The 19,024-nt window shown below is 40.6% G+C and overlaps 1 pseudogene; it reads right to left on the reverse strand.

The window, feature by feature from the left end:
- The window catches only part of LOC126379415 (uncharacterized), a 32,033-nt pseudogene that overhangs the window by 1,696 nt on the left and 11,313 nt on the right, over window positions 1-19,024 (reverse strand).

A 19,024-nucleotide genomic window follows, 5' to 3' on the forward strand; every position in this document is an offset into this window, starting at 1 on the left:
AACTTTCGCAAAGGCCGGTCATAGGATGGGTGACTAAAAAAAAAGTTTACATCTCGAGATCCTCCGTGCTACGGAAGGCACGTTAAGCCGTTGGTCCCGGCTGCATTAGCAGTCGTTAATAACCACCAATCCGCACTGGGCCCGCGTGGTGGTTTAACCTCTCATATGCCGAGATACCAGACACAATAGATTTTACATTGTGTCTGGTCGAGATCCGCGTTCCGGCGTTCGAAAGATTAAGGCCCGATCTCCCTATCCATCCATAGGGAAGGCACGTGCCCCAGCAGTGGGGACGTTAATGGGCTGATGATGATGATGACGAATTATGTGGTTATGTCGATTGGTGCTAATATGTGAACCTAAGTAAGTCATGTCATTCTGTCAAAATACGAACAAAATCACGTGGCACGCATGTTAGGGAAAAAACAAACTTATTTTAAAAAAATCGTTATAATTTTATTACGTAGCGCATGTTAGCCCTGCAGGGCTCACAAAGTGATTTTTGTGATTAGTCACCACCGGGATTCGAACCCGGGACTTTCTCGTGAGTGCAACCACTGGTCCACGGAGGCGATACACAGTAAGAATGACATTACTAACCAGCTGTCGGTGGTACAGACACTGCGGCGAGACTCTGGAACATTCTGACCAGCCCGTAAGAGGAGGCGATGCGTGCAGTTCCGAAGGTGTCAGCCAGGAGTACTGGTACCAGAAGGAACCAGCAGCCCAGACAGAGCCCATATGAAGCTGAAAGATACAAACATAACATAATGAGTGAATGAGTGAATGATCTCTCCGACCGATTTCGGCCATGGCGACCACTTCGACTCCTAGTCGGCACGACGCTGATGCGCCCGAAGATGGCTTATGTAGCCATAACATAATACTGCATGTTGAAATCACTATGTAGTATAAAACAAAGTCGCTTTTTCTGTCCCTATATCCCTATGTACGCTTAAATCTTTAAAACTACGCAACGGATTTTGATGCGGTTTTTTTTATAGATAGAGTGATTGAAGAGGAAGGTTTATATTATGTATAATACATAAACTGCCTATATACGTCCCACTGCTGGGCACAGGGCTCCCCTCAATCAACCGGAGGGGGTATGGAGCATACTCCACCACGCTGCTCCACTGCGGGTTGGTATTATGTATGTATAATAACATCCATTAAATAGTGGAGAAATACCGTTTTTTGAGGTTTTTAATGTGATGTCGTAAATAATTTCATTTTTTCCTCAGCATTTTACCCGAGCGAAAACGGGGCGGATCGCTAGTATACAATAAATTGAAATTCAAGTTGATCTTTCTACTTCGTGTGTATGTATGTATAACAATATACAGGGTGTTAGTGACATCGTAACGAATACTAATGGATGATTCAGCTAATAATTCTGAGTTTATATCAAGTGGAATATTTCGTCGCAAAATTCATAATTTTTTGTGTTTTTTTTATAATGAATTTCAATTTTATACTTTTGCGATAGAAAACTCTTTATACCGCCAGTGTAACTAAGCTTAATGTCTCAAAACGCCATCCGTGTGACTTAGCTTAATGTCTCACAACGCCGTCATAGTGACGAGAGCTTAAAGTCTCAAAACGCCATCAGTGTGACGAAAGCTTAATATCTTACAACGCCATCAATGTGACGAAAGATTACTGTCTCATAACGGCATCGGTGTGACGAGAGCTTAATGTCTAACAACGCCGTCAGTGTGACGAGAGTTTAATGTCCTACAGTATGACATACAAAAGCTACTTACCGGAAACAACAGCGAGAGCCCACCAGTTGGTCAAGCTGGGCAGGGTCAACACAGATATGCCAGCCACGAAAATACTGAAAAAATAAGAAGAAAATTATGGTCCCGATTCCTGCCGACCCCTCCTAATTTAATTTTAAATTACACCCGTCATTTTCTCATCCGCCGAAAAGAAAAGGGACGGATGATTGACAACTGTTAATTTTTATAATTAATTAATAACCCGGACGAATAAAATAGGCATCTCGCTGATATACAACCCGTTTAACGTGTGCTATCAACTTAATTCTGTCGGATTATTGATCATCATCACGTATGTATGATCATTATCCCGTTTTTCACAGGGTCCGCTTACCTAAACCTGAAGATTTGACAGGTCCGGTTTTTTTACAGAAGCGACTGCCTGTCTGACCTCAATGATAATGATGAAAATTTATTTCGTACCTGATGATGTAAGCCTTTCTTCTACAAAACAAATGCAAGTCACACAGCCAGCCCAGTCCCAGGCGTCCAATGAGGTCTAACACAGCACTGATGGCGACCAGACGACCTGGAAATAATATAAATGGCTTTAGCCCTGGAAACATTGATTTACCACTACCGTAGATACAGCGCTTGATACAAAAATGCGGCGAAAACTTGGCGCTTGTTTAGCTATGCATTCGTACACAACGGTATATACATTATACGTTTTTAAATGTATTTTCTTTTTTTTAACTGCCTCCGTGATCTAGTGGTTAGAGCGTTAGGCTCACGATCCGGTCCGGTCACAGTCCGGGTTCGATTCCCGATGGGGACATTGTCGAAATCACTTTGTGAGACTGTCCTTTGTTTGGTAAGGACTTTTCAGGCTTGAATCACCTGATTGTCCGAAAAAGTAAGATGATTCCGTGCTTCGGAGGGCACGTTAAGCCGTTGGTCCCGGCTATAACAGTAAAAAAGTAAAAAGCCGTAAAAACACCTCCACCAACCCGCATTGGAGCAGCGTGGTGGAGTATGCTCCATACCCCCGCCGGTTGATTGAGGGGAGGCCTGTGCCCAGCAGTGGGACGTATATAGGCTGTTTATGTAAGTGTATTTTAAGTTCAAAGGAAATTCCACTTGATATCAACTCGGAAGCATGGTCTGAAGCATCCCTCAAAGATTTCGTTACGATGTCACTAACACCCATACGTACTTGTACGGGGTGTAAGTGATGTCATAACGAATACTCAGAGGGATGATTCAGCTCATTATTCTGAGTTGATATCAAGTGGAATTTTCCATCGCAAAAGTATACAATTATATTTTAAAAAGCTAAAAAAGAACATGAATTTTGCGACGGAAAATTCCTCTTGATATTAACTCTGAATCGTGAGCTGAATCATTCCCCTCAGTATCTTAGTATCTTAGCTTACCCGCGGCAGATTTACTGTGGCCCACAGCAACTGTGTAGGCGGGAAGGTAGTACAAAGCGTATGGAGAGCCACAGGACATCAGCGCCACGGATGCACACAGGAGACCAAACCGCCAGTCCTTGAGCAAGGAAACGTCGAGATACCTAGAAGACAGAAAGTATTCACTTAGGTATTTCAATAAGTAGGCTAGTTTCCAACATGTGTCTACACTCAGCGGGATCCCCTGTCTGGGAGTCATAAGAGTGATGCAGAGAATTAGATCTGGATTTGTTCTACTGAATTATGCTGAAAACAGAATTTGTTCCGTTAAAAAAACGGAAATACAAAGTTTTTTAACCGACCTCCAGCCAGCGGGATATTTACCAAAGTTAAGTCTGATGAAGTATAAATTGGTATTAACTTTTAGATCTGTATTTATTCTATTCAACAAAACAAAAAATACTTCTGACATCCTTACTTCAGCTACAATCAAGCTGCAATGAAACCTCCAGTCAGCGGACTTTTTCTCTAAAAGTTAATACCAATAATAATAATACCAATAAATACAGATCTAAAAGTTAATACCAATTTATACTTCATCAGACTTAACTTTGGTAAATATCCCGCTGGCTGGAGGTCGGTTAGAAAACTTTGTATTTCCGTTTTTTAACGGAACAAATTCTGTTTTCAGCATAATTCAGTAGAACAAATCCAGATCTAATTCTCTGCATCACTCTTATGTCTCCCAGACAGGGGATCCCGCTGAGTGAAGACACATGTTTCCAACTAGTCAAATCAGTTACTTTTTTTGACGTGACTTATTGTAGATTTGCCGCCAAAAGCCACTGACATGGCTCATGTAACGACTACTTACTTACATCAGTAAGTAACCGGGACCTACGGCATAACGTGCCTTCAGCAATGTACACCAGTAGAAATACTCCTTATTTGCCTTTGAAAAGGGTACATTAATAGATGGATGTACATAGAGCTTCCTCCTAATCAGCTATCAACAATAGCATGCTTTTTTTTTGACGTGACTTATTGTAGATTTACCGCAGATGGCATTAACTACTTGGCCGGACAAATGGGGAGCGCTGTAGCTCTCACCCGGTACAACGTTCAAGATTTTGCAGTCACCGAAAACTTTAAGGGATAATTTAGACCATGATTCTCAGTTGATATCGAGTGGAATTTTCCGACGCAAAAATGCACTAAAAGGAAATTTCACTTGACTCAGAACAGTCTGAATCAACTCTTTGTACATCCTACATCTATGGGTATAACTTCCAACACACCTGGACATTTTCTCGACGCATCCCCTCTTGTCTTCCTTAATTTCCACTTCTTTCTGCACCAGCTCCACTCCAGGCTGCTTAATGACAGGTTCAGACCACTTGTTCGGCAGTAGACGCGATGGCAGCGGCGGTTTGATGTATAGAGACCTGGAATTCATGAAATGTTCCAGGTCTTGTGTGGGAGATCCATCTTCTTCTTATCGTGTGGGTTGTGAGGTAGAATACCAACCTCATCAACCCATGGTTCGACACAAATGGACCTTTCGGCCAAGTACTTTAATTTAAAAGAAAACAAAACTTTTGAAAGAAAACAAAAACCTTTATCATAATTAAAACACATAATAACGGGTTCTTACCGCGTTCAAAACCTTTATCTTCAATATAACTAACTAAATTTAATAAATTTTCTTTGAAAATCAGCATAATCAAAAAAAAGCTTGACTCAAGGAGATTCGCCCAATCCCGTCTTCGAATGGGATCTCGTCATATTAAGTGTCGGGATTGATGTCGAAAAATTAGACGGGATCTCGCGAGATCGGGATTGCATTCCCTAGCTACCACCCTATATAGACGAGTACGGTCACGAGCATTAATGTGTATACACTTTGGTACCATGTCACATTAACTTTTTTGACAAATTGAACTGTAAGTCTCACGGCGACAGAGTCCTAAAGTAGGTACATTATATTGCTCATGACGAAGGATGTTCATGGACGTAACCTGCGGAACTGTAATAGGCTGAGAGGTGTTCAACATAGACTTGCCAAGTCTGACCGGCTGACCCACGTCATAGGTCCGGAGGTGTACAACAAACTACCGACACATATTATCACTGACGCACCGTCATTGCCCTGTTGTAAGTCTCGACTCAAACGCTGGCTTCTTGAGCATACGTTCGATAGTTACATAAACTGCCTATATACGTCCCACTGCTGGGCACAGGCCTCCCCTCAATCAACCGGAAGGGGTATGGAGCATACTCCACCACGCTGCTCCAATGTGGGTTGGTGGAGGTGTTTTTACGGCTAATAGCCGGGACCAACGGCTTAACGTGCCCTCCGAAGCACGGAATAATCTTACTTTTTCGGACAATCAGGTGATTCAAGCCTGAAAAGTCCTTACCAAACAAAGGACAGTCTCACAAAGTGATTTCGACAATGTCCCCATCTGGAATCGAACCCGGACCTCCAGATCGTGAGCCTAACGGTCTAACCACTAGACCACGGAGGCTGTTAACGTTCGATAGTTATAACGGGTTTATTTCATTTATTTCATAATTTTATTTTAATATTTTAGAATGACTTCTTTATTACTGTATTTTATTCATTTTATAATTATTATTATTACTTATTTTTATTTTTTTTATTTATTTATTTATTTATGTAATACAAACATTATCATGACAGGCACTTAACCTAATGCGACAATGTTAGCTAGTTTTGAATGTGTAATGAATGATACCTAATGAATTATTCTACTAGTAGAATGTAACCTAGATTATTTACGATATATGACATGTAATACGAACTATTACGAATAAATTAATATGAATATTGACCTGGTCACATGTTTACTTAACACATTAACTGTTTACAAAATAAATAAAAATCATAGCTGGAAACCAAAACTTTTTAAGGTGAAATTTAATAAGTACATAATGCATGCTTGTAACTATGGATAAATGTATATTATTATTATTATTATTTCAATAAAAAAACACATTTTTCAAATCCCGGTATACCGGTATTGTTCTGGGGGCAATAACGAAAATACCGGGTTTGAAAATTGGTCCGGAATCGCGATTCAACAAATTTTGGTTTCCAGCTATGATTTTTATTTATTTTGTAAACAGTGAATGTGTTAAGTAAACATGTGACCAGGTCAATATTCATATTCATTTATTCGTAATAGTTCGTATTACATGTCATATATCGTATATAATGTAGGTTACATTCTACTAGTACAATAGTTTATTAGGTATCATTCATTACACATTAAAAAAAAATAGCCCCAGTATCCGGTCCACTAACCCCCAACCCAATAGCCCAGTTCCCTTTGTTCCCATAATTTGCAATAGTCCTACACGAACCGGGGATTGTCTTTGGGTGCACTCCCATAGTGCATAAGTACAGGGATAATCGCCCTTGGTGTCACACCACATTTAGATTAAATTGTCTTAAGGGGCCTCTACGTGTTGGCTTCGGCCCCACGCACGCCTTCCAAAAGTCCGGGACTCCATAGTCCCGAGATATGGAAATGACAAACATAATAATAATTATGGGTATCGCAATACCCAATTGCCATCCCTAGCGCTCGGATCCGAGCGGTAGGCGCCGCTACAATAGCCCCGCCCCACTGGGATCCGAGTGGGGAGCGAGGAATGTGTTAATACTCACCGACTTATCTTCCGTCTGCTGGCCTTGTACACACAGGTGCTGTCGGTGGAGAGGTCTTCTACTGAGTGGAGTATGGATGAGGAGCGCGTGGGGCGCAGGCGGAGCTTGGCCACTTCTCGAGGCAGGCCTGAGGATACAAAGTTGGTGTTAAAAGTTATTATTTGAGTTTGAGAGAGCTCGAACTGATGCAGCCCGAAAAGCCATGGCGACCTAGCGAGATCAATTGTGACCCCTAAATTTAAAACTCCTCTAGACCAATCCGTCCAGGGCATTTCTCGGGAATGTGTGTTTCCTTGATGTTTTCCATCACCGCTGGGCACGTGATCTTATCGTGTGGGTTGTGAGGTGGAATACCAACCTCATCAACCCTGGTGTCAGGGTTATTACAGTGCCGCCAGAGGCCCCTGACAAGGCTCATGTAACGACTACATACATCAGTAAATAGTAACTGGGACCAACGGCTTAACGTGCCTTCCGAAACACGGATCATCTTACTTTCGGACAATCAGGTGATCAGCCTGTAATCTCCTAACCAAACGAGGGGATTCGAATCCGGGGCCTCCGGATCGTGAGCCCAACGCTCAACCACTGGACCACGGAGGCTGTTAGGCACGTGATAATCATTTATGATCGAAACCGATTTCGAAAGTCATAGGTTTACGCCCATGCTGAGTGAGCAGATGCTCTGTGTTAAGTACCTTCCTACTTGCTGGGTTGTTTGCTTGGTGAAATTAATAATAACTCCAAAAGAAGTCTTCAACACGATTATAATCAATTCTTCGTAATACAAAATTTGGTTTCACTTGTTTTCAACGGACACTGGATGGCAACTGGCCATGTAGGGAACTAGCGGGGAGAGGCGCGCGGGCGCGGGTTGCAGTGCGCAGGCGCGGTACGGCGGCGGCGGGGCGGTGCGACGGCGGCGTGTGCGACGACGGTAAGTATATATACTTTATAACTTTAGCTATGTATATTTTTGTTCTTTACTAATTTTAATCTTTTTCTTTTCAGGTTTTCTTTGTTACAGGTATTTTCTTCTCTTGTGTTAACACTCTGATAAAGGGAGAAAGTATAACAACTCACCAACAACCCCAAGAACGTCTAGTCCCTCGGAATCTTCAGAGTCTGAGTTGTTGCCTGGCATCGGAGGACGCGTTACCTGGAAGATAACGCAAACATAACATAATAAACATAACATAGTGACCTCCGACTTCAGGGACAATGTTGACATGGAGCGAGAACGGAGGGCGTTGTCTGTGAGGGCCAACATGATAACTCGCAGGTTTGCACGGTGTTCTACAAACGCTAAAATAACGCTTTTTAGAGCGTATTGTACCTCGCTCTACACGTGCAGCCTGTGGGCGAACTTCACTCAGAAAGCATACAACGCTATTCGCGTCCAGTTCAACAACGCTTTTAGGGTGTTATTGCGGCTGCCTCGCTTCTGTAGCGCCTCGGGCATGTTCGCTGAAGCTCGCGTCGACTGCTTTTATACGACTATGAGGAAGCGATGCACGTCTCTGGTGCGCAGGGTGCGGGGCAGCGGCAACCCCGCCCTCTCGATGATAGGTGCGCGACTCGACTGCCCGTATCTGTGACTTGCATGTCACAGCATCTAATATTAGATAAGGCTACTAACATCTAGAATAAGTTTACTAACACATATGAGACATGTTTCGTGAATTAAATAAATTATTATTATAATATCCCTGATCCACATACATACACACGAACGAGCAAGAATATACCTAAATAGGAGATACGGTTAAAGACCTCAACGGTTGCAGAGGCGGAGATGGGAGCCATCGATACGGCAATGCAGGACAGAAGGGACTGTAACCTGGAAACTGACAGAGGGCAGCAGTAACTGTCAGTACTATTCAGAGGCGGAGGACAGGAGACGGTGGAAGGCAAGAAGGTTGTAATAGACTGCTCTGGGCGCCATCCCACTTGCGTCAGACAGAGTATTGCGGGGTGGAAGGCAAGAAGGAAACCACTGCCATTTTTCCCTAAAAAAAGTAGCATGGAGAATGCTGCACCGACAAGAGCGGAGCTAAATTAGTGGTGATGATAAATAATAAGAAGTTCCCCTACCTGGTTGACCTCGACAAGGCTAGGATGCATGATCTCCGTGATGAGGTTGTTCTTCTGGTTCAGAGTCAGTTCGTTGTCCACTTGAAACAGATGCAGCAAACGGTTCTCCTTTTCCTTGATGCTGCTTGTGTCTTTATCTGGAGATCAGAAACGTCCTTGTGTGATATATCTCGAATGATACCCCCGGCCTAACAGCCTCCGTGGTCTAGTGGTTAGAGCGTTAGGCTCATGATCTGGAGGTCCGGGTTCGATTCCCAACGGGGACATTGTCGAAATCACTTTGTGAGACTGTCCTTTGTTTGGTAAGGACTTTTCAGGCTTGAATCACCTGATTGTCCGAAAAAGTAAGATGATTCCGGTGTCTGTGGTGACTGGTGAGCAATAAATGTTTCTTTCTTTCTTTCTTTTGAACATACCATCAGCGATGTGGTGCAGTAGCGTGGTATTTTCGGTGGTGGTCGTGGGGGGCGTGGTGCTGCCATCGCGCACGTTCGGCGGCGGCCGGTACAGGGTCGCAGCCACGCACACGTGCAGCATACCCCCACCTGGAATGCCACATGTATTCTAGTCTCTTTTATGGCTGATTCCTTGTAGCGGTTGTCTGGAAGAAATCGCTCCAGAGCAATAAGACCCCCATTTGTACTGTTGATAAATGTTTGTATCTTTTTTTTGTGTGCAATTAAGTATACTTGCCTGGATTTTAACTACTCGGCTGCGTGTTAACTACTTGGCCGGATATTAACTACTTGGCCGGAATGACTTACCAAGTAGTAGAACAGTTCCATGCAATCCATAAGTGTCGACAAGTTTCTCAATCAGCATCGGAAACACGAAGCTACCAGCAGCTGTCCCGCTCACGCAGATGCCATTGGCTAATGCTCTGAAAAGAGATAGATATTATAGTTTGCAGACCTTTCTTTTGGGGGAGAAAGTATTAAAAAAAAGTATAAAGTAATTGCTCAACTACATACATACTTTATTTATTTATTTATTTATTATGGTACATCAACAGCAGTACATACACTAACACACAATATAAAATACACATAGGAAAAGTTCCGGTATGCCTTCCAATTATAGACGCACACAACACTGATAGTGTTGGAACGATATTCCACCGCCCCTTCGGAAGCTTACTTCCAAAATTACTTTTAAGGTGAAATATAAGGAATATCTTCTTAATATTCAGAAAAACGTCGGTAACTGAACTTTATACTTATTTCATAATTATGTTATACACATCTACTTGTCATATATTGTTTATGAATCTCTCTCGTTATCTGTTTATCTGTGGCTTTTATTTTACACATCTGTTTATCTGTCGTATCTATTATGTATACTTTAACCCCTTGGCATACTATCTACCTTTGACTAATACTTTCATATTTTTCGTAATCCCTTAATTCATATATTTTCTTCATAATTATATTTGCTTATTTTCTTATTTATTGTAAGTAAATCCCGACACTTTTTGTTGGCACGATAGTTCAAAGTATTTATAAGCGTAACTTAGGTACTGGCAGAATATCAGTGTTGCTAAGAGTGGTATTTCTACTATTCTTCGCAACAACATGCTGAGTCAGTCCCTTTTCCCTGGCAGTGTATTTTTGATTTGTATACTTATCTTTATCTTCTCTACTATTGTACTGCACTGTTTTGGGAATAAAGTTATTCTATTCTATTCTATAGTAAAAAGTAGAAACTAAAGTTAGCAAATTAAAAAGAACAATAATTGAAAATAAAATTTAAAAAAGAAAAAACATAGATCGTCTAGCTTTACTACTTTTAACAATAAGTACATTTTTAACGTGACTTTTGTGTGTTTTTTTTTGTGATGTTTCTTGAAAGAAACAATCGACTCTAGTTGGCAGAAAGCGATAAGCGCTGAATGAGGGGGGAAATCGTCGACCACGTCGGTACACACTGGATCGGATTTGAATAAGCTGAACTTAAGATATTTTTGTCAAAATGTCATTATTTTGTTATGCCAATCGTTAGAAAAAATCAATACAATCAACATTCAATAATTGTGTTTTACCGAAAAACTAATATTTAACGAGATATGATGACAAATGTGTTTTTTTTTACTATGTACTTAACGAAAACTAAATTGCTCTGGTGCTTCAAGACCGGCGGGAAAGCGGTGTAATTGGGTCATGTACTAGGTTCAAAATAAATTATGAAATTCTGATTAGGTACTAAATAAAGACAGATCTAAAACTAAAACTAGCGAAAATCATTTTTTTTAATTAAAACACATAATAACGGGTTCTTACCGCGTTATGAGACTCGTAGAAAATTATGGATCTACCTATCCAACCTCATCAGTCATCCTGTGATCATGTCACTTGCAACAGTGTCGAAATATCGGGAGTCTCATATCCCTGATTTAAACGCGGTAAGAACCCGTTATTATGTGTTTTAATTATGATACACCTAAAACAAACCTAAAACAATGTACTTATAATCATTTTCTTATTTCTTTTTAACTTATTTACGAATTTTAATCAAGAAAAAATTAATAATAAGTCCGATATTTTATCACGTTTCGCTATGGACAGTGTGCTTTTTCATACGAATTCCAATATTAATTTCGTGTTTTGACGTTTAGTAAAAAGTAACTGATTTGACTAGTTGGAAACTAGCCTATTGTACTAAATTAATGTAAACTAGTTTTTACCCGCGACTTCGTCGGTGGCGTGTTATAAAAGAGAGATCTTTGTGTGTGTGGGAGTGCATATCTTCAAGCATCTAACTTATGCAGTTTAGATTTCTTCATACAATTTTTTTCCCGCCAACTCCCATTTTTTCAAAATACAGCCATAACTAAACTTTACATTTACTAAGGTATGCATGCATGCTAGATTGAAAATATCTATCTTACGCGGATTAGATTTTTCATACAAAAGGATTTTCCCGCTAATTCCCGTTCCCGTGGGAATTCCGGGAATTCCTTTCTTAGTGCACCTCTACGGTACCTAAGCTACGTCCCTTCCAAATTTCATGTGCTTACGTTTAGCCGTTTAGGCTGTGCGTTGATATGTCAGTCAGTCAGTTTCTCCATATATTTAGATGTTTTTTTTATTTCTGGCCTAATGTAGTTTCTTGATATTTTCGTTTGTATTGCTATACCCTCCCGGGTCCATATATGTGGTACTATAATATTTATAACAACTGTTTACCATATGGTGTGCAATAAATACTTTGACTTTGACTTTTTATAGGGACAAAAAAGCGACTTTGTTTTATTTTTTATTAGTGATTAACATACTTACCTGTGCTTATCAAAGTATTGGGAGACAATCACAATACCCGGAGTAGTTGATAGTCCACCACCGATTCCTGAAAAGCATAAATAAACTCTTTTACTACTTCTCCTCGAAAGAGATGGAGAGATAACATTTACAAAACAGGAACAAATATTTAAATATGGTCATCGACGAAAAAGTCATCTTATATTACCTAAAATAAGAACCAACTACGGCAGGAAAACTGTACGTTTTGAGGGAGCTCATCTTTATAATAAGTTGCCATCCTACATAAAAAATTCTACATCGCTAAATATATTCAAATCCCAGCTGCGTAAACATATCATGTGTACCATAGAATAATCTTGTAAAACTTTAAGTAAGTAACTAAATGAACAACCTGTATCTGTGAACGCCAATCCCTTCCTTTAACTAGTTTTTCGATGAGCGATAGGTAGTCATACTTCACTCACACTTGTAAACAACGTATCAAAGCGATGTATTTCTTGTTTTTGGTAAATTTTATATGCATACCCTCTCTGCCTGCTCAACGGCACTTTATCTATCTTTTGTAAAAACATTTAGTTCTCATGTTAAGTGACTATGTATAGTTTTTTTATGAGAATAAAGTTCTTTAAACTGAGATGGCGTGACGACTTGGACGCTTGCCGGAGGGACTGGCCGGAGTACGCACAGGACCGCGGAAAACGGAAAGAGGAAGGGGAGGCCTTTGCCCAGCAGTGGGATCTTCAATCAATCAATCAATAATACTTTATTGCACAACGACATAATACACAGGACAAAAACATCTTGGATCTTGTAGGCTAGATTAGATTACACTACTTCTCGATCTTCTTATCGTGTGGGTTGTGAGGTGGAATACCAACCTCATCAACCCTGGTGTCAGGGTTACTATTAATCCAGTCAAAGCCCCCTGACATGGCTCATGTAACGACTACTCACTCACACGGTGCTAAACCCGCAGACAGTTATTTAGACAGTGGTCAGTGGACAGTGGTTAAGGTATAGACGGATTATAGAACAGTAAATCTGCACCCCGCACCAATTAGTATCAGGGCCGACCTTCACCCCCTCAGAGTTTTACTTTAGTTTTAAATAGCCGCCCCCCCCCCCCGCACTTATGCGTTTCGTAACAATAAGATTTTCGTTATGATGATGGACATTTTGTATGGTGTCCGTGTGTGTCTAGTTACAAGAACGGTTAACTCAAATGCTTGACTCAAATACTTGACTCAAATACTTGAAGCAAAGGCTTGAACCAAATGCTTGACTCAAATACTTGAAGCAAAGGCTTGAATCAAATGCTTGACTCAAATACTTGAAGCAAAGGCTTGACTCAAAAGTTTGACTCAAATACTTGACTCAAGTGCTTGACTTAAATGGTGATGGAATTGAGTGAAAAAAAATGAGTTACCAGTCATAACTCCGAAGCTGAGTAACAGATGGTACAATTGAGTGCTGAGGAAAGACAGCGCCAGTCCAGCAGCACAGAAAAGACCGCCGATGAAGACCACGAGGCGGCAGGAGTACTTCTCGCAGAGGGCTGAAGACAGCGGCGCTGGAAAGAGAGGAGAATATATACTTTATGATATCCTGTATCCTGAAGTCATTTGTTTGCTTGGCTCATCAACAGACCACCACCCGTCCGCTCTGAACAACCATAGACCATGGTATGATACATGCTATAAGAACACCAGGGGGGTTAAAATGGCCACATCAAAGCAATTCATCTAAGAAAGCAATGTTGCAATTTGACATTTGCGCATATAAAAGTAAGTGCGCAATGCAAACAAATGTCAAATAGCAATATTGCTTTCTTAGATGAATTGCTTCGATGTGGCCATTTTAACCCCCCAGGTATGTTAAAACTGTTCTGTAAAAAACCGGACCTGTCCAATCTTCAGGTTACTAAGACTGACTTTTATATCGAATTTTATTCGTGAATTAAGTAACAACGAGTACGACAATACAAAAAATACAATACAAAAACTCTTTATTGCACTTGAATCACATTAAAAATACATTAGTATTATAATTAAATTGGTAGTACAACAGGCGGCCTTATTGCTAAGGTAGCAATCTCACGACGTTTGACCGCTTTTATTGATGACGTCACAGGACAGTATTTCGACACAGACTCTAAAGAAAATCATATTTGACTAGGTTGTCAAGTCATCAATCGGGGCCATTCTGTATGTACAGTCATGAGCAATATAATGTACCCACTTTAGGACTCTGTCGCATTAACATATTTGACATTTCGTGAGACTCACAGTTCAATTTGTCAAAAAAGTTAATGTGACCATGGTACCAAAGTGTATACATATTAATGCTCGTGACCGTATGACACGCGGTTGGCGCTCACTTGGCTCTTACAGCCATATGGTATAAGAAAACCAGGTATGCTCAAAAGTGACAGCTAACATTTCAGGTTAGCCCAGCTGACGTCATCCCACCCTGCGTTGCGCCATCTAATTTTATTTTAAGTTATACCTGTCACTTTCTTATCTACTGAAAAAGAAAGGGAAGAGTAATCGACAGGCATACTTAGACTTTATGAGAGTACTTAGTTATTATTGTATGTCACAACATGACTAAACGTGCTGAGCGCTATAAGCTTTAGGTACTTCCATCGATATACTGTAGCAGAGTACAAACTCTGCACATACTGGCCTTTTGTTCGGACCATCATCATTTTAAATTACGAAATTCTCATTCCATTCCATTCGCATTTCCTTTCATTTTACTCACTTTTGACTCACTGAATCTCCGACCTTCATAAAAACAACAAGTGTATTATACCGTTTAGGGCCGTGCCCTCTAAATCCTTAGTCTTGAATCTTTTTGAAATGTGTATATTGTGAACTATTATTTTTGTGACTATGTTACTAAGTTTTGTGAAGTGTTTTTAATAAACTATATATATATTGCTGCTTGCTGTTGCTTCTACCTTTTCACCAATCATTCCCCTACTCTGCCGGCACGTCGGGATACCATACCCTCACCTCTCAGCGTGCCGCAATACTTACCACATTTATTGCAATAAATTTTCCATTTCATTTCATTTCATAAAATTTATGGAACATACGTGAATTTTATGCAGAAATTTAAAAAGCCTTCCAAAATTTTATACTTGCCAATAACCCGAAAGAATTAAGTTGACAGCACACGTTAACGGGTTGCATAAGAGCGAGATGTTTATTTTATGCTCCTGGGTTATTCATTCATTTTAAAATTACCAGTTGTCAATTATCCGTCACTTTCCTTTTCGGCGGATATGAGACCCCGCACACTAGCGTCTTTCGAGCGTCGTCGAAGCTGACGTCGCGTCGCCGCAGCGTCGACGACGCTCGAAAGACGCTAGTGTGGAGGGTCTCTAAGAAAATGATGGGTGTAACTTAAAATAAAATTAGGAGGTGTCTGCAGGAATGGGGGCCATTGCAGCCATCGCAGCCATCGCCCTTTGCAGTACTCACCAAGAGCCAGACAGAGCGTGGACAGAGCAGCAGGTATCCACGAGGCTACCGTCTCAGCAGAATCAGGAAATGTCTCCATGATCTCAACGTAGAGCACCCCGTAGGACTTGAACAGACCGGCAACCCAGAACTGCACCATGAAAGCTCCTAAAACGACCACCCAACCGTAACCGCCGTCAGGTGGAGCTGTGCTGCTGTGGACGTGAAGAACAACGTATAAAAATAAGAATCATTTAGAATAGAATATAAATCATATCTTTCTTTTTTTTGGTACTCACTCGGCGGTGCTCTCAGGCGGCGCAGGCGCAAGCTTCCTGGACGCGGCCAGCAGGGGACGCGCCGTCACCGAAGAGAGAGTCAGCAGAGAATCTTCTTCTTGTTCCGTTGGTGACATGCATTGCAGGTAGGCGCCTACTTGCTGGAAACGCAGAAATCAGAATATTAAAATTGAATTAATATAGATTTTTTTAAATTGAATTATTATTATTTAAATTGAATTATTTATTCAACGTAGTTATCATGGATTAATCTTGTTGAAGGTCAATTGTAGCATTTTTGAATTTACGTCATTCCGCAAGGTGTTATGGCTGAGGAGAAGAAATGACAAGAAATTGCAACAGCAACACATCTTTTAAATCAATGCATTTGCGACAAAAAAACTTACCGAGGCCAGAGGCAACTCTAGTTAATAACATAGTTACTTACTATAATACAGATACTTACAGATCATGATTCTCAGTTAATATCAAGTGGAATTTTCCATCGCAAAAGTATTTTAAAATAACTTTAAATAAGTAACAAAAAAAAAACATGAATTTTGCGACGGAAAACTCCACATGATATCAACTCAGAATCATAGTCTGCATCATCCCCCTGACTATTCGTTACGATGTCACTAACATAACACCCTGTATAACAGTTGCGACAAAAAACTTACCGAGGCCAGAGGCAACTCTAGTTGCAGAGTGACGGGACGCTCGCGGGGCTCCGGAGGCGCAGACTGCACCGACTGAAGGGACCCCGCTGTCGTCCCAGACATGCATGCCTGGCATAGACAAACAGATAACAAGAAATACAATACAATACAATACAAAAACGCTTTATTGCACATACAAACACAACAGTAAAAACAATTGCAAACGTGACAGGAGAAGTACAATCGGCGGCCTTATTGCTAAATAGCAATTTCTTCCAGGCAACCTTAGGGTGAATGAACTTGCTACATATTGGAGACGGGGACGGTGCAATACAGGTATATTAAGTAATTAATACGAGAACTTAAAACGATCTAAAACATACCTACATACTTAGGTATACACATACATACAAACATACTTAACATACTTATATACACACACATAATGTCACAAGACAGCATAATTATATAGATTTATAATTAACACTATAAACAGAACAAAAATATTTGAAAAATATGAAACAAAACAAAAAAATAAAATTACTTAAAATAAAACTAAAACAAATAAACAGAACTCTAAATAAAATAAATTATGTACTTACAATTAACACTTAAACTAAACTATATTAATTAAAAAGCCCGCTTCGAATCGTACCTGGTGCAAATGTACCCATAATGCTGGCTGCGTTTCCGCGTTGAACAGCCAGCGATATGCGTTGCACCAGGTACGATTCTGAGCGGGTATCCGCTCCAATATTCCTGAGGCGCCGCCCCAACTCGCTCAAAAAGCTCCTGGCTTCAGCGCACCATACCCCACTCACCTCTACCGCGAAGGGAATGTAAATATATGGCCCCTCAAGAGCCTTATACTTAGCCCGTTTTTGTAAAGCGGCCCATTAAAACACCTCTACCAACCCGCAGTGGAGCAACGTGGTGGAGTATGCTCCATACCCCTTCCGGTTCATTGAGGGGAGGCCTGTGCCCAGTAGTGGGATTATAGGCTGTTTATATGTATATGTTATGTTGTCTTTTTACAAATGTCAGATAGACAGAGATAGAAGATGTACCAACCTCGTGTATGGAGTCGGTGGGCAGGTGGATAGAGCAGGATAGCAGCGCGCTGGAGACGGGCGGCGCTGATGAGCAGAACTCCTCGCCATGGAGCTTGGACAACTCCTGGAAGAGATGAAGAACTGCTTTACTTCTTTCTGTTTCAAATTCAAAATATCTTTATTCAGTAGGTAACATAGTTGGGTGAATTTCAACAAGTCTCATTTTTTTATCATTTCGGTGAGATTTTTTATTTTAATACTTTTCTTCACATATTTGACGACAAATAAAACTTTAACCCATTTTGAATTATGTGCGTGAGTGGGCATCAAATACGATCGAAACTTACTGAGATATTTAAAATTGAAATTTTATGAGTCCACTGAAATGATAAGTACCCACTGAAATGATATAAATGTACACCGAAATGATATAAATGTACACTGAAATGATAATGAGTCCACTGAAATGAAATTAACCCACCGAAATGATACAGTCAAGAAAAATTGTGCTGCTTAGCTAGGGTTCCGTACAAAGTGGAGTTCGATTTATACATAAATAGCCTATATACGTCCCACTGCTGGGCACAGGCCTACTCTCAATTAACCCGGGGGGGGGGGGGGTATGGAGCATACTCCATCACGCTGCTCCACTGCGGGTTGGTGGAGATCGATTTATACATTCTTAGATAAATAGTTCAATACTTGATAAATAAAAAATAGTTTAATACTATTTACTAATAGTAATAGATTGTTGTTCGTTTCTTTCATCGTGCAATAAAAAATGCATTTAGTTGTTGTCAATATGTGGAGCCATGGTAGCCTAGTTGGTAGAACGCTTGCCTCTCACTTTGAGGTCGCAGGTTCGAATCCAGCACAGGCCTAAACCAGTGAATGGTGCTAATTCCTGTAAATACCGTCTAATTTTATTTTAAGTTATATCTGTCATTTTCTTATCCGCCGAAAAGGAAAGGGACGGGTAATCGACAAGCATAAAATTTATGGAACACACGTCAATTTTAAGCACAAATCTAAACCAACCGTCTAAAAATTTTACATCCGTCAATAACCCGACAAAGTTAAGTAGACAGCACGTCAAACGGAATGCATACCAGCGACGTACCTTTTGATTCGCCCGGGTTATTCATTCATTTACTCATTCTTCCTAAAATTAAGAGCTGTGAATCATCCGTCCCTTTCCTTTTCGACGGATATGAAAATGACGGATATAACCTAAAATAAAATTAGGCGGTGTCTGCAGGAATCGGGACCATTGTCGAATTTATTTTCAAATTCATGTTTAGATCAGAAATGATTGTCACATGCTCAGCGGTGAAGAAAAACATCGTCATAAAACCCACATTTTCGGAGGTATGTGACCTAATGT

The sequence above is a fragment of the Pectinophora gossypiella genome, chromosome 29 (genome assembly GCF_024362695.1).
Source record: "Pectinophora gossypiella chromosome 29, ilPecGoss1.1, whole genome shotgun sequence".
In the NCBI taxonomy this organism is placed as follows: Eukaryota; Metazoa; Arthropoda; class Insecta; order Lepidoptera; family Gelechiidae; genus Pectinophora; species Pectinophora gossypiella.